Source organism: Athene noctua, chromosome 5, assembly GCF_965140245.1.
Source record: "Athene noctua chromosome 5, bAthNoc1.hap1.1, whole genome shotgun sequence".
NCBI lineage: Eukaryota > Metazoa > Chordata > Aves > Strigiformes > Strigidae > Athene > Athene noctua.
The window spans coordinates 15,220,342-15,246,965 of NC_134041.1; the positions used below are offsets into that span (position 1 = coordinate 15,220,342).

At 38.3% G+C, this 26,624-nt stretch overlaps 1 protein-coding gene across 15 annotated transcripts in view; it reads left to right on the top strand.

The window, feature by feature from the left end:
• Positions 1-26,624, top strand: part of ADGRL2 (adhesion G protein-coupled receptor L2) — a 395,343-nt gene that overhangs the window by 52,472 nt on the left and 316,247 nt on the right. For 12 of the 15 annotated variants that reach the window (XM_074906473.1, XM_074906474.1, XM_074906463.1 and 9 more), the window contains exon 2: positions 23,481-23,656. The gene's annotated coding sequence lies outside the window, so the exon portion shown is untranslated. Of the gene's footprint in view, positions 1-8,162; positions 8,312-23,480; positions 23,657-26,624 lie in introns of all 15 variants that reach the window. The other 3 variants (XM_074906457.1, XM_074906459.1, XM_074906460.1) reach the window with 3 other exon arrangements.

The following is a 26,624-nucleotide window of genomic DNA, read 5'->3' on the forward strand; positions in this document are numbered from 1 at the left end:
AGCATTTTTTTTCCTGCTCTTATCCAGTAGTTTCAGCTTTTTCACTCCCTACATACAAGATACTAAATTCTCCTCTTTGGGTTGCTGTGAGGTACAAGCTTGTATCTTTCTGCTGAGGAGGCCATAACTGGACTTCAGCCCTGACATGTTCTTGGTGACTGTTACGATCAGGGCAAATGCTGTTATTTCCCATTCAACTAACTTCTTGCAGATAAATCTACTAGGCCTGTCTGTGAAGCTGGGAAGTACCTACTTTGAAAATCCTTTGAAAATACAACTTGAATATACTTCATCATGGCTAGCAAAACCTGGAAGATACCAAAATTCCTGCAAGCTAAGCAATCGCCAAAGCAACCAGGGTTCTTAGAACCCTGGACAAAAGTGTTGAGCACGTACTGAGAGGCATTTTTTTTCATCAGAAGGATTTGGGGATTCAGAACTTGGAGTCCTTCTCCATAAGGAAAACTTTGAAATCCTTAGGGTATCAGGGTGCTTCAGTTCCTTTGGAAGGAACTTCATGGATAGCCTCGACTAGAAATCTGAAGGATCCCAATTCCTTGTGTGAGCTCTCAGCACTGGCTGCTATGTGTAGTAAAAAAAAACCAACTTCTGGCATCTGTGGACTTCTGCTGCCTAACCTGCAAATGCCTCCAGACTTGAGGTGCTCCAAGAACTAGGGATCACCTGAGCAGGTTTTGAAGTTTTGGGCAATGATAACTAAAACAGAACTTAAGCTGGTTTTTAGCCCATCTTGCATGAAAGAATTGGCTGTGTAAGACTCCTAGGATGCCAAGAAACAGCAGGAAGGATGAGAGGGTCTGCTTTCTTCTGCAATCTTTGTTTACAAACACTGGCAAGTATAAGTGCCTATTGCACCACAACTATCCAGTTGAAGCTGCTATTCACACCAAAAAAAAAGCATTCAAAGAAGCATCATTTCTTAATTAGACTACTGCGTTTTGGAAGCTACCACAGGAAAAAACATGGAGAATGCTGGATAGAACCTCTTTATAAACCCAGTTCCTGGTCTTTTCCTGCTTAATGCCACTTCCTAAGTGGCATTAATTGGAATATATATTAGGTATTCTTTCTTTGAAAGAAAATAATCAGGCAAGCATCCCAAGGATTCCTACAAACATAGCATAACCTTCTGCCTTCCAATTGCTCATTTGTATGTGTGTTTGAAGTTTGTGAAGAATGTGAAGTTTAAAGGAAAAACAGGGCAGGGAGAGGCTTACAAAATACAAGGAAAGTGGCCAAGTTTAACATAACCTGATTCTGGAAATATAAAATTGATAAAACTTGGCAAGGAGTTGTATATGGTTATCCTGTTTAGCTTATAAGGGAATCAACACTTGGAAGTAAAGCAGTGTCTCTGAGATTCTCTCTAGACTACAAAACTGATTCTGCAAATTCAGCATAAATTTTGGTTTTAGCCAAACTCTTTCCAAGTCTCTTACAAATTTTTACATCTTTGAGTCAAATGCTGCCATTTAGATTTAGTATTCTTGGGGAAAAAGTCAGGACTGAAAATGGGCAAATAATGGAAAAAGGAGGTGAATTGGCTCCACTTCTCCCAGTGTGCTAGAACAATAACAATATTGGGTAGAACAAGCAAACTGATTTTGGCATTTAGACATAAATTTTAGTAATGCCTGCTGTTGTATGCTTCGATAGTAAAAATAGCATCACCAAAATTACAGTCCATATTGAGACTGAATCCTGTAATAATTGTAAAGTGAGATCATATTCTTAGATGCGGAGATAAACCAGAAAGAAGTAAGTCCTGACATAGATACTTGTATTTTTAAATTGCATTGTGCTTGGATACCTCTGCTTTAAAAGCTACTGGTAACAAAAAACACCTACTTTTATAGTTAAGATATGAAAATTTCTTTGGTCCACTATGGACAATGGAAGGATTAGCTGTAATCATAACTAGGCAACAGTTGTTGTTCTGTAGCCCTGTAATTGTAAAGAAAGTCCATAATCTACTTCTTTTCTTGAAAATCCTAATTTACAGATGTTGGTAGGAATTGGAGGTAAATGTAGTTCTGCCATAATCTACTTTCTATCAGATGTTTACAAGAACAAAAATGAAAATGTAAGATTATTGCATTAGTAAAGGATTTTTTTTATTTAAAGGGTCTTTTTAAAGCAACCTGTTTGATAATTTGCAGGCTTTCTGCTTCAAAGTGATGGAAAGAAAAATTGAAAATACCTCTAAAGGTTTACACTTCATTTAAGTTGCTTCATTTAAGCTAACTTTAGTTAAAGCACTTGGAGCTGGGGTACTGGGGAGCAGCAAGCCACCTGCCTCAATAATATAAGCCTCCTGCTAGAAAGAGACCATACATCAGCTTCTGCTGCATCCTACAAGCCTACAAACTCTCCCTTTCCTCTCTCCCCTTCTTGTTTCAAAATGGAGGCAAATCAAATATTAATCTTTCATTTCCAAAAGAAACTCTTAGAAACACTGACCTAGTTTCCTCATGATCTGACTTGGAGATGTTAGTATGAAAAATTATTTCAAGTATGGTTCCTCTTTTTATATGCTTCTGATGTCATGAGAGTGTTCTTTAAGTAATAAGGTGCATTAAATTGTTTTCATCCACCAAAATTTGGGAACATGTTGTTAATGCAGCTAGTTTTGACTGGAAAGTCTTTATTCTGAATAATTATGCATTCTGTGCAGGACCTCATTGGTGGGAAGCAAAGTGTTTCTCTCCTTCATTTGCAGTACTTAAGTGAAGAGCCAGATGGGTCCAGTAGCTAGAGCTATAAAAGAAGCTCTCCTATGCCTTTGGTTGGAAGTTCAGTACCGTTGCATCCCCCTAATAGCAGCTGCTCGTTTGAACCCAGGGTTATGAAAGATGAACTGCATTAAATGGTAAATCGTTAAGTATCAGCTGAGTAATAGTGCTGTGGTGTATTGGCCTGCCTAAATCATCAGCATCTGTCTCCTCATGTGCTGAGACCTGCTCTTCAAAATAATGCAGTGAAATGCTGACAGAAGGGGCAATACTAAAGCCACACAACACCCCCCCTCAAATAGCACTTTTTGGGGGGTTTCAGCCAGTGACTGATGATCAGCATCTACCCAGCTGAAGAACTGATAAAACAATGTTTTGTTAAAAATCCCAGTGTCTTGCATATGTGTGAATAGACATACATACATATCAAATATATAGAAACTGGTAATTCTGTTCTTGTTCAACTTCCTCCGTGTTATGTGATTGTCCTGCCTTAAAATCTGTTTAAATTGTACCTGCCTGATATCTTAGTTTTCTTGTGAATGCTGTATTTGCTAGTTTTATCTTGCTTTTATGCAGGATGTGAAGAACACAAACAGAAAAACATACGCTATTTGAAAATCAGATCAAATCAGGAAGGATGCTGATGGCCTGAATAAAATTGTTCCAAACTAGACCTTTATTTGTCTGCAAGAACTAGTTTCTATAAAATGTCAGAACAGATTAGTACTGAAAAGCTCCCTATTGTGTGTAGTCTCACAGTACTCAAACAGATCAGCTGTGGCTTGTGGATCTTTGCAGCATGAATTTTTTGCTCAGCTTTGCTGTTTTGTGTGTTTGCAGGGTGGTTTTTACTGCTTTTCCCAGTGTTTATGATCTCAGTCCCTTATCATTTTTGCATTGTCATATGCTCAAGAATGATATAACAGAAGATGTAACTGTTACCATACAGCTCTCAGCTCAAACTTCTATAACCTCATCTATACCAAAAGCCAAGAAAAACATGACATGCCCACTTCCTAAGTTAATGATGCTAAAATAAGAGTCATGTCCATATGAAAGAAGCTCTTACCATTTTTTACAAGGAAAATTATTTATTTATTGTCTTATGAGGTGACTTAGAATTTGTATGAAAACTCCCAGTGTTATGCTGTTATTTGTATGAATTGCCTAACAGGTGCTTTTTGGGTTTTTAACTCAGAATGCACTATAACCACTTAGTAATATTCCACTCATTAATATAGCTCCATGGAACTGGGTGGGATAAACTTACGGGATGGGAAATTCTGCCTGGAACAGTAACATTATCCAAACTTACAGATACACAGATGCATTGCAAATTTCTCCATAGCTTAAGTTTACAAGCTTCAGAAAAGGAGTTCAAAATCCTTTTATAGTTTCTTCCATATCCTTCTCCTCTTTCTTGATGTAAGACACAGTGTTCTGAAACTAGTACAAAAGAGCCTTGTGGTTTAACCCCAGCTGGCAAGTAAACACCACTCCGCCACTTGCTCACTCCTCCCCAGTGGGGTGTGGGAGAGAATCATAAGAGTAAAAGTGAGAAAACTCTTGGGTTGAGATAAAGACAGTTTAATAGGTAAAGCAAAAGCTGTGCACACCAGCAAACCAAAACAAGGAATTCATTCCTGTTGCGGGAGGATATTGGACCTAAAAACTTTGAGAGTTATATCCAGCAAAGCCATTTATTTTTCCAATAGTGCATATTTATACTCTCGCCAAAGCTCTTCATAATTAGCAAATCGGCAATTAGACAGTTATCAACCTTTTCTCCCATCATAAGACCACTCTAACACGAGCTGTGCAGACCAATCAACTTCTTGTTCATGCAGCGGTAACTTCTCACAGTTCAGTACTTTTCCACAGTTTAGTGTTGCAGCTGTCCATTGTTTTCCCCTGCCACCTTGGCACAACTCAGCAGTTTCTTATCTTTCTCCCAAGGCCTGTTTCTCATCAAAGCCTTGCTGCTGCTCAGAGCCTGGGCAAGGCTGACAGGCCAATGTCTCCCAAAATTCCCCACTTCCCATCGGCAGGCAGGTGTTCAGCCAACTCCAAGAAAGCAGGACCCCATCACACATAGCAGTTACCTGGGGAGACAAATGCCATCACTCTGAAGGTCTTCCCCCTCCTTTTTCTGCCATTTTTATATGGTGAACATGATGCCATATGGTGTGGGATATCCTTTTGGTCAGTTGGGGTCAGCTGGCCCAGCTGTGTTCCCTCCCAACTCCTTGTGCACCCCCAGACGACTCACCAGTGGGGTGGTGTGAGAAGCAGAAAAGGCCCTGACTCTGTCAGCACTGCTCAGCAATAACAAAAACATCTCTGTAATATCAACACTGATTTCAGCACAAACCCAAACCATGTCCCCATACTAGCTACTATGAAGAAAATTAGCCTATCCCATCCAAAACCAGCACAAGTCTCTAAATGCAAAAGCCAGTGCTGTGAAGAACTATACTTTTTTACTTCACTCTCTTCATACATTAGATAATGAATGCAATGGCATAAACCAGCAAAAATAACGAATTATATGGTCATGGCTAGAGAACATACTTTTCTGGAACATGAGGTAAATAATATTTAAATAAGTGAGAGCATTTAAGGGAATGTGAATGTGACAAATGCATATATTACATATTCTTTGATACTTTCTGAGGCATCAGAGTGCTGTCTTAAAGGCAGAAAGTCATGGGAATCACTGTCTGCACTCTTGACATGGATGTATAGTGAAAATAAAATCCAGAGGACTTCTAAACAGCAAGAAAGAGGTTTAACCCTCTGGTATACAGCATTAGCATCTCTTTCATTTCTAATGATCAGACGTACGGTTATATATGTGATTGTGCCCAGCCTGAACCATGTATGTTCCTGTTGCTCTCTGGGGTCCAAAAGCTTAACTGATTAGTGCAGATTAGTTGGCCACATCTGACTGTCCTGATCTAGCAAGGATGTTGTCTGACTGCGCAGTCCAAGAATAAATGAAACAATAAGCACTACTAAGTTAGATGTCGGCATTAGATTCTCTTGGTAGCTTGTTGTCTCTAGAGGTGCAATTTGGGAATTAAATGTTCAGTAAATGAAGCTTTTATACAGGCAAACCATGAAGGTTTTTTATGTTGAAAATAAGTGGCTATGATGCTATTGATCCTATTGATTAATTACAAGCTCAGGTATAGACTGAGTGCTCCTTTCCCTTACTGTCTTAACAGCTGAAGGATAACAGAAAGGAATACAGTATGAAAAGCAATTGAAATTAGCCTGTATCCAGTCATTGTCTTTAAACCCAACAGAGTGAAAAGACAGCAATCTGGAGGTCCTTTGACTAATTTGAAATCTGTAAGCAGTTACATCAGTCAGATGTATTCTCTAGTAGCCAGACATGGCTAGTGTTAGTAAATGATAAATTCTGTTTATGGAAGTTAATTTCTATTAAGATTATTTAAGAGATCTTAATAACTTCCATAACTTCACACAGGACATAATCTACTGCTGAGCTGTAAAAAGTCCTGCTTTGGGCTGTGCGCTCACACTGTCATGGCATCATTCTGCTATTACTTCCAATGCTATATCTAAGTTTAGGCTTGAAGAATTAGATCATACTTCCTAACTTTGGTTTCCCTTTCATCACACTAGAGGGTGTGTCTTGCTTATGTAAGTACTTGGTTAAATATCTCCTGGCTGTTCAGCAAGAACTGTTGACAAAGCGATGTAGGCCTTACATTTTCTTTCATCACTATTAAGGTCTAAATGAACTTGTAAATCACATCGTTCTTAACAACATTAAAAAACAGGCCTCATAGTGAAGAGCATCATCAAGTGTTTGTGCAGTTAAATATATCACCTCTGTTTGCAGTGACAGCATCTAAACATCCTGTATTTAGAATGAGTCGTGCGGAAAACACTATGAGAAAAATGTAGCCACCACTCCTAGGTTGGGACAAAATACCAGTACCCACCATTCCCAAGAAGTCTTTCTTAATCCCTGTGATTAAGAACATGAATTTATCCACCTCTTCTCTCCCTGTCTCTTATCTCTGATTTGTTTTTATATCAGACACCACAGTCACTGAGATTGAACCTTGGGAAGTACAAAACGTAGTTCCCTATGTGGGACACATACAGGGATTGTCACAGTCTCTCCATACCCATTATATTAGATGGTACTATTATAAAGCTGTTTTAAAACAAACAAAAACCCAAACACAAAGGCAGTCATGTCTTCTATTCCACAAGCTGCTGGTTCTTCCAATTTGACTCTAACTGTATCAAAAATGCAATAAGAGTAAGCTTTAAAAACTTAAGATAAAACACTAAGTGGCCTTTACTACCTGAAAAGCTCAAAGATACTGTGTATCTTTTAGCTGTTTTCCTTTCTTTTTAAAGAAGTTGTGCTAATCAATTTCTTTTCAAAGCACTCTAGTTTCTAGCAGTTTCCTAAAACTGGAGAGAAATTGCTGTTCTTTGTAAGCTAAATCAATCTCTGAAGAGCCTTATAAGAATAAAATAGCTTAAGGATGAAACAGCAGTAAGAAAGGAGATCCATCTACCAATTTATCAGTCTATCTATTTTCTAGCCGTATCTATCTATAATGGTTAAAAGTTTTAAAGGACACTAAATTTAAGTATTTTATATTGCTTTTCATAAGGGCAGTTCAATTTATCTCTATTCCTTTGGAAAGATGAATATTGTCACTGCACGTTGTAGGCTTGTGTTGGCTAAAAGGAGTCAGGGGCATGACAGCATTTATAGAAGGCATGAGCTCAAATGTCAGTAGAGCATCCAAAAATGGATGAAGGATCACCCAGCCACTGCCATCTGTTGAGTGTTTCATGACAGCTGTATCTCCTGACCAGAGCTGGTGCAGATAATCATGAAAGGCACAGAGGAAGCATAGAACAGTTATGCAGAGAGAGGGGAGGGGGGAATTCCACCTTTAGCATAGTTTTTAATTGCACCATAATGATTTTTTAACAGACACCATGGTATGTAGCTTAGACTCTGGCCTGATTTAAAGCAAACAATAAACCACAGTGCAGCTGAAAAGCCATTGAAAATTCCTCTGCAAGAAGGTTTTGTCCAGGCTAAGTATTTAATAGTATTTCTCCCAGAGACTTTGCCCTAAAGATACTCCTGCCATAATAAAAAAAATAATAAAACTGCCTCAACTGTTGTGTGTCAACAAGACTATCAAAGCAAATATTCTTGTTATTGACTTACTAATGTGAATGTGGGGGTTTAAAATGTTCTTTCTCTTAAAGAGGGGGGAACTTCTGGCCATCAAAATTGAGGTACTAATGCTATAAAGTGCACTTAAACTTAATGCCAGCTAAAACATTAAATGACTGGAATAGAGTAAAATCTGCTTGTTTTTCTATCATTTTCCCTAGTGTATGGATCTACTTCCTTCCCCAAGGCAAACAAAACTGCCATCTGACTTTATTGTTTCTGATGCAACCTCCCATAAGCTGGGGAGCCTTCTAGATGAACTGGGAAACTGGACAAGTCATGAAATCAATGGCACAGGCAGTAGTGAAGGGTAGGTGTCATTGCAAAGCAAAGTCCTTCATGTGAAAGCCTTCTCTTATCCTCTTATCTAACCCTTGCCTTCCCCTAGCCATGTCTCATATTGTTCTGTCACTTCAGTATGTTAGGGTCTCTGTTATTACAGCTCTAGGTTATCCAGCAGATGTTGCTGTATACTGGTACAGCATGAACAATGGGAGATTAGTTTGTCTTTTTGATAATGCTAATAAAGCATGCTGCTTGGGAAATAGAATTGCTTACAGATATGTCACTTATGAACATATCTAAAGTTAGGAGCTGAGACGTTTGTACAAGTTCAGATAACTTTACAAGTCTATAACTTTACAGGCAAATTTAGATAACTTTATCTGAAATTCAGCTCCTAATTTATCTAAAATGATAGTAATTCGGCTATTGTAAGTATAGGGGGTTTAGATCTTTATGATTTAAAAGCAAATTATGATAGCGTAATGAACACAAAGAGATATGCTTGAGTCTGCAGGTAGTCTGAGATTATTCAGTAATTCAATGGTTTGCTGATATGGTCGAGTCTGAACAGATTAATTTATTTTGTAAGAGCAAGGGAGGTTATGATTGCTGCTATGTAGCTCAACAGGGTCCTCAATATCTCTGAAGAAATGATCCCTCCCAAAGCCAGATAACAGTTGTCCATGTAATCTATCCAAACCCAAAATTGTCTTAAGGATGTACAAGCCAAAGGTCACTTGTAGGACTGGTTCCTCTGTTATCATTTGCAGAAAGATGTGAGGCTGTAGTACAGCTGTAATATCCTTTAGGGCACCATTGTTTGTTTTTTAGATCCATTCAAACACTAATAAGATGAGGAAATGCATAATTAATAATAGTATGCACGGGGGTGCCAAAGGCCATGACTTGCCTTCGTGATGCATTGTTACATATCTGAACTGCTCTGCTAGTTCAAATACCTTACACAATGTTAACCTTATCTGCCAGCAAGCCTCTGTTACTATTTGAACTGGGAGTGTGTAGGAGTAATTTCTGAGATGTGTGTGATTCCACAGTGTTGGATTACACTGAGGAAAAAATGAAATTTCAAATATGTATATGTATAAGATGTACATTAAAGCTGTACAGGTTTAAAATATAAGTTCTGCTTCTAGGTCTGGGAGGCTCTGGTTTACTGCTACATTAGCTTTTACAAAATTGTTTGGCATTTATATCTTTTTATTTTACAAGTTTGCTCTGAAAGAAGCTAGTGAAACAAAACATAAGTCTACCCTCCCCCTGAAAGTCACTTTTATGTTTCTCCTTTTTTAACATGGCAAAGTGGTTGTAAAATGTACTCTTGATTCTTAAATAAAACAGCATGTAAGTAGGATAGGTATGGGAAGTGGGCCTCTTTCTCAAGGTTTTATAGACCGCACAGGACCTCAAACAGAATACTGATGCTAAATGTAGATTTTACTTCTTTTTTTAAAGATTTGCACAGGGTGCTTCATATTACTAAGAGATAGAAAGAAAGAAAGAAAGAAAGAGAGCAGATATTTCTAAGAAACTGTTAAGTCAAGGAGAACTATTTCTTAATAATCAAGATGACAAAATTAAGTTCAGTTGTAATACAATTTAAGAAGAAATGGGTGATTTCAGAATAGCTATTCAGATTCCTGTGAAACCTAACAGGGAACTGGATTGGCACGATAAGAAGAATAGGACAGACCATATAATTTGACATCTGGGATCCAGGAAGACCCCCAGTCGAGGGTACTATTGAAATTCAAAACCAAAAAAGAAGTGTGTAAGGGGGAACCCTGAAATAGCCACAATTGTGATGCCTCCCTTGTTTATGATTAAGACTGATTAAAAATGCAAAAACTACTTTTCATTGTAGAAAACAGTGAACTGGAAGAGGGGAAAGAAAAGGCTTTAGCATTCAATTTTGTAATTTTTAAATCCTAGGATTAAATGTGGAAAGGAATAGAGCTGCAGCATTTTGGGGATTGGGCTTTTTGTTTAAGACTGCAATTGTGTGCTCTTTTTTCCAAGGTAAGCGAATGTTAAGTACACTGAGATACGATTGCTCCGTGCTTCCATGCTAATAAGGCATGCTTCCCACAGTGTGTGACAGAAAGGATGAATACCATGCAGTGCTAATGGTTAATTTGTAGTGGCATGTGTGTTCCTTGAATGTTTGTGAAGTTTCATGATTCACCATCAAACAATTGAATCGCTCCTTTTTTTAAGATATAGTGATATGTAATGAGATGAAGCAATGCTGACAGGGTTTTTGAAAAAGACATTGTCCTCCACAGCCTATTCACTTTATTTTAATAATACCCCTTAAATTTGTTAATTTCTCACGATTTGGGGGATAGAGTGAGTCTTCATCAAATAATTTCAGTATTGACCATGGTTTAAAATGTTAATTACTGTGGAATCTGTCACAGATAGCGTCAAACCACAGTGATGCTAATCTATGTCATGGATTTGAAACTCCTTTGGGAAACACATATTTAGACTTACTGCTGAGTGAACATGACTGCTAGGATTACAGAGGCTGTGGACAGTGAAGAAAAGCAGTAATGCTCCTTCTGACTAGAAAGTAAACAATAGGGTGATTGTGTGCTTACACTTTGGGGCTAAACAGCCCGACTGCTGAGAAGCTCTAGGTAAAAAACTGCTATCAGCAAGGAGTCTTGATGTTTTCTTCGTGGAGCTAGATGTTGTCAAGGATTCAACTGAGCCACCCTAGTGAGTGTACAGGAAGCAAAACAGGATATTCTTGTATAGGCCCTGCTTTGTGTAATTATGCAACACTTGAACTCTTGTGTATATTCCAGAATGGGTAACACACCCCTAAAAGGAACAGGGAGCCATCAGCAGCAACTAGTGAGTGAAATATTCTTATGAAAAGTGCTCTTGATTGAAATCAGTGTGTTTACATTTTCATTTATCTTTGGTAAGGATTGCTCCACCTTAGTGCACCCTCCAAATTAAGAAATTATTTTCACCCAGTTTCATTTCCTGTGTTTTTTTCTTTTAACAAGCAATCTAAATAATTTCAGCTGTCTCTTAAAAAGGAACAATACGGGAAATGATCAGGGAAATGTCACTTCATCAAATATACTCACATATTTCTCAGGAATATGCTGGATTTGATGAAACACAGGCAAATTTCCTGAGAGGCAGCTGAGGATCTTGCTTCATTTTAGCGGAGGCTCCTCTTGTGCCCAGTGACTCCTAGGTTTGTACTGCAGAGCCTGGGTACCCAGAAAATCCTGGCATGTGCACCAGGCTTTTTGGTCCTACATGTAATACCAGGAGCCAGAAAACACTGAAAGCTCTGGCTGGGTGTGCATGTGCGCACGTGTGTATCTACATAAGTATACTATCTGCATAAGTAGTATGCTGGTTTTATTTAAATGATCTGTTTCAATTAGAGTCCCTTTTGTTCTGTTTCTGTAAATAAAAAACACATGCTAACTTTTGAATAATCTCTGGTTTTAATAGCCTGAATCCTGCCATGTCCTGTTCATACCACAGATAGTAATGAGACTACTCTTATGAGTAAGATTCAGGACTGAATACTGGAAACTAAGTTTTGTTTTCAGCAGTACATTTTTTTTCTCTTTTGTGTCTGGCAATAATATTGCCAAAAGAAAAATCTTCGGGTAATACAAAGTAATGGACATCCTTTTGTGGTCTGTGGATTATAGCATAAGGACAGAATTTTCCATCCCGTTATAAGAACATTCAAAAAGAAATCTGTCCCTCACAGAAACAGAAGAGAACAAAAACAGATCCTTTATTTAAATAATGGTAGTAATGTAATGAATACAAGGAAAAAGGAAAGTCTAATCCATAAACACAAACACAAATTCTACTTCAAGGGGAAGCTGAAGCAGTGAATGACAACCAGGCTGCAAGAGTGTAAATGAAGGCAGAATATGGCAAATGATTTGTAAATTTTTCTGTTCTTGGTCTTCAATCTAGCTGATGCCTGTTAGCCTGCCTTGATCTGTGCTCAGTACAGTGTCGGTAATGTGGAAGTCAGAGGGAGACTGCTTTAGATCTCATATCCTGCTTTTGTTTGCAGTTTGCATAGGGAACTATAACCTATCCGTTTGTGTCATTTTTATTAATTTATTAAGAGAATGGCACTGCATTTAATATTTGCATTCAGTGAAATGAAGTGGGTAATACTAGATTGAGCAGAACAGGCACAAAAGACAAATGTCTGTGCTCCATAGTTCAAGGAATGCTTTAAGGGTGAGGTTTCACAGGACTATTAGGCAGTCTCACCTACTTCTCCTCCATGTTTTTTTAAAACAAACAAAAATATCTGCAGAAGAAAAAAAAAAAATATTCTTTTTAATTTAGAGTGGAATACTTTTTACTGGGGTGTCAGACAAGTGCTGGTTCCAGCACAAGAGAAGACCACATGGCTGTGAACAAAGCAGAGGAGTGAGGCTGCTTCCCCAATCAAGAGCAGCAATCTGTCAAACTGGCTCAACTGTTGTGTGAAATCTCAACCTAAAGGAGGATTTAGGCAAGAAATCTCTATTTATTTTTTACCATGCTTTTAGCTTAAAAAATAACAGTTTTGTTAAATTGAGAATACACCAGTTTTTAAAAGTGTTTTTCAGATCCCTCAGTGAAGACATGCATAAGTAGTCTTTCTGTGGTAATAACGTGAGGCTGTTATTTTATTAAATTTTGTTTTTTCCCCTCTTTATAATATGCTTTCTGTGTAATTTTTTTCTCTTCCATCTTTGTCCTTTCTGTACTCTTCTTTCAGATTTTGTTTGGTTTTTCCTCCTTCATTTTTATCCATGATTAACATTCAGGCAGTTCCTTTGTATTTGCTTATTCCCTGAACTTTCATTGTAGTAATCAACTCTCAATATCTTAGCTCAAACTTTGTAGTATTTCAGAATTTTATATTTCTTGATGTTCTTGCCCCTAGATTCATATTATTTCATGACCCTTTCACCAAGTTTTGGCTTTTTGTTTATTTGATATTTCTAAAGAAAAGTAAGTACGAAAATGCTTAGGAGGTATCACCAAGAAAGACAAAAAATTAAAATAAATATAAGAAAGAAAAAGAAATTAAAAGAAAAAACAGAGGTCTTTTCTGCCAGAGTTTACTGCAGGGACATAATAGGAAGCTTTCTGAACAAAATTTTAATTTGTTTTCAATGAAATCCAGTAGCCTGAGATACAGCATAGGTTACAGTGAAGTCTGTACACTAATAACTTTTTAAAAGCTTAAAAAAACGTTACTCTCCCCTCCTCCTCTTCCCAGAGATCTTCGGAAGAACTGTCCTGGTTTGTATGCAACTCTGTCACTGACATTTCTTGGGGTGCCTATTCAGTATTCCCAATGTCACCCCGATGTCAGCAGCCTCCCCTGAGCATTACCAACTGCAGGTTCCCACCAGTAGGTGTGGTGGACAAGGTACTTTCAAAAGGTTAATCAGCAGCATTCATTAATAACTAGGTAACAGTATCCAGCCTGCAGGCTAGTGGTTGTTGGCAAATCACTCGCATGGTGCAAAGCTTGTAGTTTTTGTTCAACTGGTTGAGTGCCTTGTTGTCAGGGATCCTGCTGGAGGAGGAGTTTGGCAGGACCACTGGGGCGTGTTGTGCAATGGCAGTCATTGAACAGCTTTGCTGCCAGCACCTCAGGGACTTCCTCAGTCTCCATGCTGAACTTGCTCACAGGAATTCAGTATTTTAAGCAAGAGCAGAATAACCCTCCAAAGGATCCTGAGTAGTTCTTGGAGTGCTTCCATTTGTGGTAGTGTCCAGCCTTGCTAGACTGAAATACTGGAAATTTGCTTGATTGTTGATAGTCTCTTGATACTTTCCAATGGCTTCCTTTCATGTGATTAGAAACATGGATAAGCCCTCCTATAAATCACAGAGACACATAGAAGAGATCAGCTTACAAAGGTACAAAAAAATCTACAGTATGCACTTCTGTAACAGCACAGCAAGTCTCCCTCTTTAACAGCATTACTGTCACGTACATATGGGTGAATGAAGCAACATGAAGACACAGTAAATAAGTGAGGGCTTTGCATCAGGCTAATCACTGGGTAGGCCAAATAACGTGCTCAGCCTCGGTTAATGGCTGAGATTGTGTCCTATTACCCTGCTGACTAAAGTACTTTTCAGACAGAAGTTTGTACTGTAGAATTGGCTTCAGGTTTTACTGTTTTAATATCTCTGTCAAAAAGGTGCCAGTTCTTCATACATCTTTGTATATTCATTGCATTTTCTAGGGTAGACAAAACATTAATTTTCTAGCTGGATACTATATTAAGATGAAAAACAAAACAAAACAAAAATCACAAACTTCCTGTCTTTGTTTGGAAGATAACAAACTGCCTCAACAACAGCAAAGAACAGAACACTTTTTTGAAGCCACATAATTACAAAAACAATATTTGAATTAGCTCTTAGGATGTTTAGCCTTAGTGTATCAGACTGATATTTGTCAAACAGGCTTACTCCAAGTGATTTTAGCAGCTCCAGTGGGGCTAGTTATGGTGTGAATTATTACTCAGCGTGAGTAAGGAGATCAGAATTAAGCCCAGATACAGTCAGAAGGAAAGAGGGTTTTGTCTGATTTGTCTATGATGGATCTGCCATGCTGTTAACTCCCTGGTCTTTCATTTAGTTTCTTTTTAGAGACTTTTGTTAAGACTTCCAAGGAGTCCTGAGAGGACAATTGAGCTTTTATGGGTTTTTTGCAGAAGCAGGAAGAAACAATCAAGTTGCTGGTTTTCTGGTAGTGTTGATTTATTTTCTGTTCGTCCTGCAAATATTTTTTAAATGAAATTTATCTAAAACAAAACACTAAACAAAAACAACCAAGTAATATTAAGTTGGGTTTTGAGGGAGCAAGAGGGGGAGCTTCAAGGTTAATCTATAGATAAGGATTTCCCAAGTATACAACAACATTATGATCAGCCCTTACAGAAGGGAGGGTTATAGCTTCCATTTTCTAAGAGAATAGATTTCCATCTGAGCTTGTCCCTGTTCAGAAAGACTTAATAACTGAAGAAATCAGTTTCTCACAAGATGCTACAAAAATGAAACAAACCGGTTTAGACTCTAAAGTTAGCAGGCCACTTGCTGGGCTCAGTGGTGCAAAATGAGTCATCTGACTACCTGAAGTCCTCCCCTCAAGCAGCCTCAGTGTCCAGCTTCCCCTTGGGCAGAGCAAGGAGCCTGGCCAAACTCCTGCTGTCCCCAGCTGTGCCTATGGGTGAGACCCTGCAACCAGTGTACAGAAGGCTGGGACCTTTCTAACTCACCCCACTCTCAGAGGAAACCCCAGTTTTGGCTATGACAATAGCTTCATTTTGCCAGAAAATGTCTTTCTCACCCTTTCTAGTGCTCATATTAAGCAGCTACAGCAAACCAGGCTATCTGTGTCTGCTGCAAGATGGCCAAGAGAATTTATGGCCTTTGGAGCCGATGGGACTAACTTTGCTCAGGATCATGCCCTTAGTTAGCGTCCTGCAGCAAAAAGGCCTAGAGTTTAGTGAGGAAACTCTCTCAGGGATTTACAATATTGATGACTGTAACCAAGCCTGGCAGCCCTTGGATCTTACAGCTCTCTCTGGGCCTAATCAAAGGCCATTGACGTAAACTAAAACATTTGACTTCAGAGAGCTGTGGATCAAACTCTGCGTCTACACTGACTGAGTCTACCCTCCCCTCAGACACAACCTCACTTTAAATTCTTTTCTTCTGACAGGCCTGTAGCCTCATTCCTCTCTCTTAAGCTGGGAGGGCATTTCACGGCTCTCTAAGATGCCCAGAAGTGACTTTTCCCTTCTCACGGTGCAGTTTCACATTATACCTAATTCAGTGTAACTGCTGGCTGACACCAAAAGTCCCATCCTTGTATTCCTGATGTCAGGTTTAGAGATCATATGATCTTGGCAGGATGACTCGACAGAAAATTGCCCCAATCTAACATGCCCTTCCCTCTCCCCCCTCTACCCCACAAAAGGAGCCACCATCCTTTCAGCAGTTTTCCACATTTGCCATGGATTAGTGTAATGTGACTCTGTGCTGTGTGTCTCAAAGTCTGCCAGGGGCATTACATAAAAGCAAAGTTAATTTGGATTAAGGCAGAGAACCCAGACAAAGAAAACATTAAGAAAAATTCAAATGAAAATTATATGAAAAGTATTATTGCCGGCATACAAGACCTGGTCCAGAAGTATTAATTAGATACTGTTCCAAAGATAATGGTTAAGATGGGTATTATGAATGTGAAAACTACACTTAATGTATGTTGTTATACTTACTATGATTCTCCTCTTTTTTATTTTTTTTTTTCAACTCAGTTAACTGTCAGTCAGCCTTTAGCATCTTGTTTAAAGGAGGTTGTTCTTGATTTTCAGCCAACTGTTCCTGGGCCACTACAGATAAAATGTCACAGCCAACAGGGGAATGTCTCTCCATTCTTTCCTCTTTCTCCCACAGACCTTGGTGTTTCCTTTCAAGCCCAGTTTCTCAGTCTTTGTTAACAAGCTGTCTTTTACTGCATTCTTTTGCCCAGACATTGATGTGTAAATAACTTCAGTTCTACATGATTAGCTTAATTTTTTCTTCACTTCAGATATAAACTCATTTTAATTTCTTTTTTCTAATGTAGATGGTGTAAATGTCATCTACTCACATATTACTCCCATTTCAAAGTATACCCTTGAACCTCACTTAACAGCTTGAATTCTTTTACTTTAGGTATGCATGTTTTGAAAATAAAAACTCACAAAATTACTACAATATCTATTGTTAACTTCCAACTTTCAGTACTTCCAACATGTCTTCTGACTCCTATTGGGGAGTCTAAGCAAATGTTCTCAGTTTCCCTTGACACAGTAATGAGGAATTCTCCCTATGTGTCCTCTCTTCTCCATGTTTTGAAAATTAAAGTTCTGTCTTTAGCTGCAAGATGTGCAGCATATCCTTCTGAAAGATAAAGTTCATATCAGATTCAAGCTACCTAGCTGTTTCAGAGTTCTGCTTTTATGTTAGGTTTTTGGATTTCATGAGGTTGGAAGCAGACTTGCATATGAAAATTCATAGCAATTGTACCTTTTAGTGATACTCATTAGCAGAGGTATTATTCTTTGTTCTTCAGTCTGCTTTACTATTTTTTTTTTTTAAATTTGGGAGTGTGTTCCATTTCTTATTGCAAAATCACTCAGAAAAAAATAGGTTATTTAGAACAGAACAAATGGAAGAGCAGTTAATTTTTATATTTGGAGGTGAAATAATTACCCTTATACAGCTCATGAGCATGCTTACTGAAATATGTTTGAAGTTCTGCTTTCTCTTGCTGAAATATCTTACATTTGCTACATAGTTTTCTAGTGGTTGCTTGTTCTGCTCTGAAGTAAATTAAAATGTGAGATGTAAGTTAAGTCATGTAGGCATTGTCACTGAGCAAAGGAGCTGTTAGTGCCTTCATGAAAATATTCACAGGTGATGAGAAATAACCGCAGTTTCCAAAATCGCCAAGAATCAAGCAGGTGTTTTATTTCACGTACCTTATTCACTTCCTACCTTTCATGTCAACTGTGACCAGCACAAGTCCTTCCAATTTCATCAGGGAAGCTAGAGTTTTAGATTGTATGCTGCGCAACGTAGCTTCTTAGTCAAGTAAATGGAAAAATATCTTGAAAAGTTTACTGGTTAATTGGTTGGAAGAAGCTGAGGTCCTTTCCACAAAGGTCCTTTGGAAAGTTGCAGCTATAGGATTTTTGTGCACTCATGGCTCTGAAATTGTCAAGCTGGCAGTGAAATATGTAACACAATGAGTGAGAAAAGGTACCAACTCTCATGACAACAGGACTTTCCATCACCCTTAAGAATTATTCCTTTGTCTTACTTATGAAGTAAATCTACTACAAATTTTCTAGCAATATACTGTTCAAAAATTATTTGGGGACATCAGACAATCTCTAGCTGGAGTGTAGAGGTGGGGGAAATGTAAAAATATTTCCTTCATTGCCTTTATATTTCTGCTTCTGGAAACTGCTGTATCAATACAATAATCCCATTGCTTACTCCTCCAACTGGGACCTCCACAAAGAAAAAAGTCCAGAGAAACACCAGGGCTGGAAAGGATAGGATGAGAAACACATGCTTTGGAGAGGGTCTTCTGTATCTCCTTTCTCTTGCACTGTCATGCTCAGCAACTCTGGCCTTACAGGAGGAAGTACAGGGATATCTTCATAAAGAAGTCAGAGAAGAGAATTACATAAGCCTGGCTTCACATGTAAGCACAATAGACCTAGCAGCACTTTGACCACTTAGCTCCAGATAGAGATTAGGGCTTTTAACGTTGTTGACCTTGTGTTGTTTTAAACTCTTTGTCAAGTCCCTAGCATTTCTCTCTCCCCTCTTTCCTGTTGATGTCTTTTCTCAGAAATTAGGGACATGAGAATAAGTGAATAGATGCTGTGGCAGATGAGAAACAAGAAGGTGGGTCTGTGGAGGGGAGGAGTCCTGAGCTTTTCAGTAGGAAAACATCTATGTTTGGGAGAGAAGTGGAGAAAGGAACTGCATGTTTTGAGGGGTTTGAGAAAGACATCTTCTACTGGTAAAATTAAGAAATTTGGGGAGAGACGTTTCTGTATCTAGCCCCCTCTCCAAGTCCCTTGCAAGGGACCTTTAACCAGTTTGGCCCGATCAGACCACGTGCACATAGTGATCTTTCCAAGATCACAGCACCTCAAAAATCCCAGTGATCCTGCCATGCCAACACCACCCACTTGAATTTTTGACTCTATCACTGAGAAAAAATTTGAACTGGGAACTTCTCTATCATATGCAAAGTAGGCCACAACATGGCATCTGAAAATCCAAAATATCTCTATCGAACTATAGACACTTTTATATTCAATGGGCTATGGCCCTGGTCTGGGAAACTTATGACCTAGGTTTAGCTTTAAATTCAGTGTGAAAACTGGTCAGAATAGAGCATACCCAGCAGACTACACTGAGTCTCAAATCAACCACTTTAATACTGTTTTTTGTTTTTGCAAATCTTTGAAAAGCTTTTTATGAGCTCAAAGCAGAGCAACAATAAGTTTCAAAACCCCAGTGTTGCAAAAAGGATTTTCTGTCTTCCCATCAGTTCTAATTATGTGGCTTCTCTCAAAACAGGTGCTTTCCTTCTCAGAAGCCATGTTAGTGGCTAAAGACATGGAAACTAAGTTTCCCAAACAGCCATGTCTATTGCTGAAAAACTCAGATTCACTTCAGTAATTTCCACTTGATTCTAAATATCCCCTGCTGAGTAAAAAAGGAAAGGTGGTATCTTACATGCTAAAAGTTTTTCTGTATCTCCTTATTTACAGGGATATGAAATCAGTGTAACATTTGCCTTTATCAAATAAAAACTTAAACTAGAAGATTTACAAGTTGCCTTGATTTTTCTTATTTTTATAGGAAAGAATTCTTAGGACTCATTCTGTGAGTGTGAATTTCACTGTTAAGTGCAGCTGAGAGCACATTATGAGGTTTCCCAGGGAATTTTGCTCTCCTTACCTGATTCCACTGGGTCTTTTGAATTCACATATTACATTCATAGCTTTAAAAATCCCTCCTTTGAACATTTGCTTTGGGTTTCCTTTTTCTTTTAATATACTAAAGTTGGGGTTTTTTAATTACTGTTATGTCAGTGTGTACGATCAGTGAACAAAAAGCCCTATCAATTTCTCCTTTCTATTTGCAATTTGATTCTGAGATGGTTGTTCCCAAAGCTGCTCTGAACTTTCTCCCTTAAGACAAACAAAATTTTCTCTTCAGCTATGGAAAGAGTACTGCTCTCTTACCCAAAATGAAACATTCCCAGGAGAAATACTGCCTTGTATTTAGAACACTGCATTTTATCATCTTGAGAGACAGGCGTCCAGTCTGTCTTCCAGCTTCTATTCTAAAAAGATGAGCTTTAGGGCTTAGTCACGGGGCTGGATTTCCTATTGTCCTAAACCCCACATAGTCATTCACATGAGTGCAAGATGGGTATAAAATGCTACCATATCAGAATGGTCATACTGTATTGGTCTGAATACAAGGTGATGCTATAAAAGACTGAGGGGGGAAATCCTACTTGCTGTCTATGTGGATTGAACATGTGGCCTGTACCGTCTCTTTGTTTCTGTACTTCCTCCACCACTACACTGAGCAACACTGAATTTAGGCAGGAGGAAGTAGGAAAATGAAACTGAGTCTTGCACTCAGGACACCAGGTCTAATGCTTCTTTACTGGGGATCAACATGCCAGGCAAGCGATCAGCAAGGCAGGTAGGCTCTGGGCTTCCTGTGGGGCAGACTCGGTATGGGGAGGGTGGCAGTGGAGCAGTGCTTAATGTTTACCTTCTGTAATAGAAATTTTTTCCCTCATTTTAAAAAGTGAGGGAAATTTCCCCTTAATTCCAACTAATGCAAAGGGTGCAGACAGTACAAGGGAAGGTGCAACTTGGCACGGGAAAGATGGTTTCCTATTTCTAGGAGAATGAGCACAATAAAATTACTGTGTTCTATTTCTTAAAGACCTTTTCACACATGGTTTTAAAAAAGCAATGGTGTATCTACAGCAGAATAATGTAAGCATAATCTTTAGCAAATTCTAAAGCTTTTATGTTTAATCTGCAGACATACACATCTCAATCACACTATCTTTCAGTGAAATGGACTAAGCTTTCCTCCACTGTATGAATGGATAAAAAATACTGGGCCTTTGTTATTAAATCTTGCCTAAAACTGTAAAATAATACACTGAAATGTTACATGTATTCTTGAACTGTTAAAAAAAAAAATCTGTGTAAAAGAAACTGTCCTCCATGGGCCTGTAAGTTTAATGCCGACATGACTCTTTTATAGGGCTCATTCAAGATAAAGATACATGACAGAAAACAGCTCCTCTTCTATGTTGCAGATATTTGAAAAACATAATTTTAAAATAACTACAACCTTTAATCCTTGAGGAAACTTCTTTCTAACATGGTGTCACTTTAAGCATTTAGTCTTTTAATTAAACTATTACAGACCAAAGTATTAAGGAAAGCTGTTGAGCCCCAACCTTTCTTGTCTCCCACACTCTTTGAAAATAGACCATTTCTAAATAAGTGACCATTGTCAATCTGAGCCAGAGGGCAGCATTCACCACCTTATGGTACACTGCAACTCCTGATGAATCTCAGCTACTTTTAAACTCGTCTTTCTCTGTAAAATACCAATAAATGTAATTAAAAATGTATTACTTCATACAACCTATTGCAGAATTGTTAAGTGAATAAATGACATTGCCATTAGCGTTCAGTTATAAATACATTTGAATTTTAAACCGAACATATGCTACTTCTCTGCTTGAAACTAGCAGCTTTTGCTTTCAAAAACCATGCCACAGACACAAGCATGCCATAATAATAATACTTAGCACCAAGGATGTCAGAGCTCTTTAAAGATAGTATCAATATCTCAATTTGATCCATTAGTTACAGATATTAAAGAAGTTTCTTACTTGAGGCTGCACAGTAATCAAAACCAATATAAGAACACATCTCTGGGCTTGATTTAGTTTCTCATTCTCTTAGTTACTCACACTGGGTATCAAATTCAAAATAAGTTTTTATTCATATGTTTGGGTTTTGCTGCAAAGCTGTTACTCTCTTTTTCTCTCCGTTGATAATATTAAAGATCTTCTGTCTCAGAATCAAGAATCAAATTCTTGTAGTCAATTTAGTCTGGAGAATTCCTGGAGTACTCAGTTATTAATAACTCCAGTTTCATGCTCCCCTCCCCCATAACCCTTATGTAATCATTTCTTCTAATAAAATATTCTTGATCAGATCAGAAATGTATGAAAGAGTGGAAGACATTTCTTGGCTCCCAGACACATGCAAATCACTTTATTATTTATTAATTCTTATTATTTAAGACAGAACCACAGATAAGATAAACGTTTAAAAAAATAATAAAAGTGAGTAATGAAACACTTGTCTGCTTCGTTTGGCAAAGAATAAGTCTGGGGCCTTTATCAAATACCAGGAGTGAGTAGAGGAGAAAGGAAGAGAGGGAGTTGGATGGAAAGATTGGGGGGGGGCAGGGAATACTGTGCACTCAGTTAAGCGTATGGAACAGTGAGCTTAGCCGCAAAGCCAAATCCTGAAGTAATTTCACTAAATTCAGTTGAAATTTGCTTGCCTGCATTAGCTGGGAATCTAACATTCTCTGCATTGATGTCAAAAGAACATCTTCAGATTTGAATTTAGGATAGCGGAAAGGAAGGCTTGACCAGAATTTTACAGATGAAGATGATGAGAGAGGTTTTACTGTGCTTTGTTTCACAGCAAGTCATGAGGGAGTTTTAAATCTGTACTGGCTGAGATCACTTTGAGCCCATTCACAGCTGACTATTGGCCACCACTTTGAAATATAAGAGAAACCAAACATATTTCACGAGGTTTATTTCAACCAGATATAGAAAACAATGGGGTCCCATGGCAAGCTGAGAGCCTGCTCCTTTTAAAGGAGCACATGCCACTTCAAGAAAAAAAGCATGAAAGGAAACAATGGCGTGCAAATCAAAATAACCCCTTTGTCTTTTTCACTGGATCCATGCTTGAGGAAGAATTCAGACCTGTTTTTATTCAGTCTCCAAAGGCAAATACTTTCCCTCTGGACAAGAAAGAAATTCAGATTTAATGGTGGTGGCAGCCTTTCACTGAATGACCTTAATTTTCATGATCAATACAGGCAGGTGGCAACAATGCTCTCATCAAATAACTAATTGTTGAAGATTAAGAATTGATTGGTTTGGGGTTTTTTAAAAAATTTTATTTACCCCCTTCCATTGCTACATAGGATTCAGCAGTTTTTCATCTGTTCTCATCCACCAAACTGAGCTCTTGGATTCATTCAGCCACATTTTCCTTCATTCCTTCCTCCCTCTCTGCAGCACCGTTCTGGCAGTCCTCAGGGTTCACTAACCAAGGAAGAAAAGTACCTTATGTCCTTCCCTTTGCTAGATAAATATAGATTCATTTCTGACCAGGGATGTGAGTGAATTTATCGTGTTTTGCTTTTTTATGGCTTGTAATGTTTGTATTTTAAATGCACTAATATTTTGTGTTTGTTTGGTTTTGGTTTTGTGCTTCCTGCAGGTGACAGCACTCCAAGGACATCACTTCATCTGAAGCTGGGCACAATGAGATCTAATCTTGGGTAAGACCCATAAAGGATTGGAGATCCTACTGTGGCAGACTTAATTTGGCTGGTTCTTCATCACTGTTTCCTTCTATCCTTTCCTTAAAGCATTTGTGACAAAGTTGAGATGCAGGTAGGCCCCTTTAAATTTCTCATGTGCATTTATCCCCTAGGTGAATTAACTCTATCTTTGGCAATTTTCACCACTGTTATTCAATGCAATGCTGTCTGTCAGCCCTCTGAGCCTTCAAGCTAGTTCAGGACCCAGGCTAAGATCCCAACATTGCAGCATGACATGCTGCCACTTAAGCACTTAATTATACGTAAGGAGACAACGATCCACATTGTACCCTTTACAAAAGAGCCACAAGGAAAAATAAAGTCTCACTGCCTTGCCAGCCAAAGGGATCTTTGCCAGCACCAGGTGGTGGAAAGCATGAGGCAAGTGAGAGGGGTGACTCCTGGCACTGCTTGTGCAGCCACGGTGACAATTAAAAAAAAATGCTGCTTTTGAGAGAGAGGCCAGTAGCATTTGGCGTTTGGTGTCAAGGGGCTGAAAAGGGTGCCACGTGAGGCTGAAAAGCCTTGTAAGGGTTCCTAATGAACCATTTTCTGTGCTCCCCGTCCTACTTGGATGATTGTACTTAGCTGGCTACTGCGCTCTTGTGTCCGGGTTTTGCCAAGTGGTTATCTTCCTGCTTGCATCTGTTTGTTCTGTATTCACCTCTCTGTCTGGAAGGGTGCAACCGAATATCAATGAAGCTATTGGGATTTTTCCGTCTGATTGAGCTAATCTCTCCTGGAGTTCTACCAGTAGTCTAATTTAATTACCTTGTTTCAAATGCAGTTTTAGTGGGAAATGCAGAGGAATATGAACGTGAAATTCTTCTATATACATAAGCGTATATTGTGCTTGTTTTACACCTTCTGTGATATCTGTACTCCACTCCTCTTTTCTAGTAATAATGGACAATCTTTAAGTCATTAGGCAGGGACAAGTGGGCAGCAAGTGAGTTTAGTGGCAAATGTAGTCCTTGAAGACTTTCTGGATTTTAACAACTACAGTAGTACTCGCTTTCATTTGAATATTAATAACATCATGCTGTAACCTCATCTTAAAGACTTCTATGTTCTCCTAATAGAAGAAAACTTGTATTTAAGTTAATTTGGAGAATCAAATTATGTTACATAAATTAATTTTGTGCTGGATAGGTAAAAGGTGTAGCTGAAAATTAATTGCTAGAATGTTTAGAGTAATTAAAAATCCATATTCTGTATAGTCACTGCCTACTTTAGAAGGTTGAGGCATTGTGATTTGCACTTCTGTGTCTCTGGTTCAAATTTGTAGGAGAATAATAGCAACACATTTGATGGCATAGCTGTAGTGAGACTCTGAAGTCTTGCTGCAAGGTGCTTAAGGCAGTAATAGACAAGTGTCACTTTAAAATAAAAAGGCAAGTAATCAGTGAAGTTAGTCCTTTCCAATATTCTGTTGTAGGTTATGTGAGGAAATCTCATCTCTTTTAACTATGGAACAAAACATTATTTGAAACAAGTATCTGTCTTCAGGAAGACGTGTCTATTATGTGTTTAAAGAGAGGTTTACTTTGTATTGCATGAAAGCTAGATATGCAAATAGAGTATTTGCTTATAAATTCTTACGGTCATTGAAGAGATTTTACCTAAGTCTCTTCTTTTAAAAGAAAAAAGTATGACGAAGAGAAAGATTTTAAGCAGATGACTGGGATACAAAGGACAGATAATGCAGACTCCAACTGCATTTATAATAGTTCACTTCTAGAAGTGAAATAAGTTCTCTATTTAGAAAAAGAATGAGAATATGAAAGATGTTGTGTCAGTGATTCTTCAGATTTTCATTCTATTGATCAGAGTGGAAGAAAAAGTCTTTCCATACACCTAGCTCCTTCTTTCAAATTCCCAGTCTCAGTACTTTGTGTGCTCCATGAGAAGACTGTATACAATTATGCCTTGCTAGTAAAACAAGATAAAATAATATAATCCCATTGTATTGTCATGGAGATAAAGCATATGATATCTTATTGTTTTAGTTGTTCAGCAGGGTGGCCTACTACAATGCATTCCTGTCTCCAGGCTTTGGCTTATCTTCTGATTCCTGAGAGACACAACAAAGAAAAATAATAATAATAATAGCAGTAGTCTTTTTGCTTCCACCTTATGTGAATATTGTACTAGTGGAGTCTCGTGACAGAAAGGACAATGTGTACTACCTCAACATCAATGGCATCACACGCTGCAGTGTGACTCTCTTGAAATGTTGGACTTACGTGATAATAATTGTACAGGATAATAAAAACACATTCTATATGCTATCACCTCTAGCCTGGTTATAATTGGTTCCATACCTAAAGGTCTCCCTTCCTAAATCAGGCCTGCTCTAAGTACTGAACATAAATACTGTTAAGTTTCTTCCATAAACAACTCACAATTTTAATATCTTAGTTATTGGAATGAAGTCCAGATTGGCACATCTGTCAACTATTGCAAACATTTCCACAGAAGGGACAAAGGTTCTGGATCTCATCTATAAAACTTTCTATCAAAGGAGAGCAGTCAGATCATCAAAATATTATTTCCCCAGAAATAAATAATAGGCAGCTTCTGCATTTCGTATATTTAATTTATTAAGAGCAGTTGTCTCCTCTCTTGGTTTGAGAAATCAGAAAGCATACACAGAGCATCTCCTGCATGTTATCTTTCTATGCATGAAAACACTTCCCTGCTACTAGCCGGGGGTTTAGCTCAGGCCATAATGGTTAATTTTTGAGGGAAGCCCTTGTTAAAATATTCTCAGCACATAACTGATAATAGGGAATTAAGAAAGGTGATACAGTCTGTTCTCCATACACTCTTTTTCCCTGAGGTACTGTGAAAGAAATGTGAATTTCACAGGTACAAAATGCATTCACCCACCTCTTTCTTGCACCCCAGAGGCAGACTACTGCACAAATCACTGTGCAAAACCCCTCAGAGCCATGCTCAGGAGGCCGTGAATGCCTGTGCCTCAGTCTCAGAGTAGGGCTCTGCATTTTTATTAGCAATTCAAATTAAACACCCTAAAT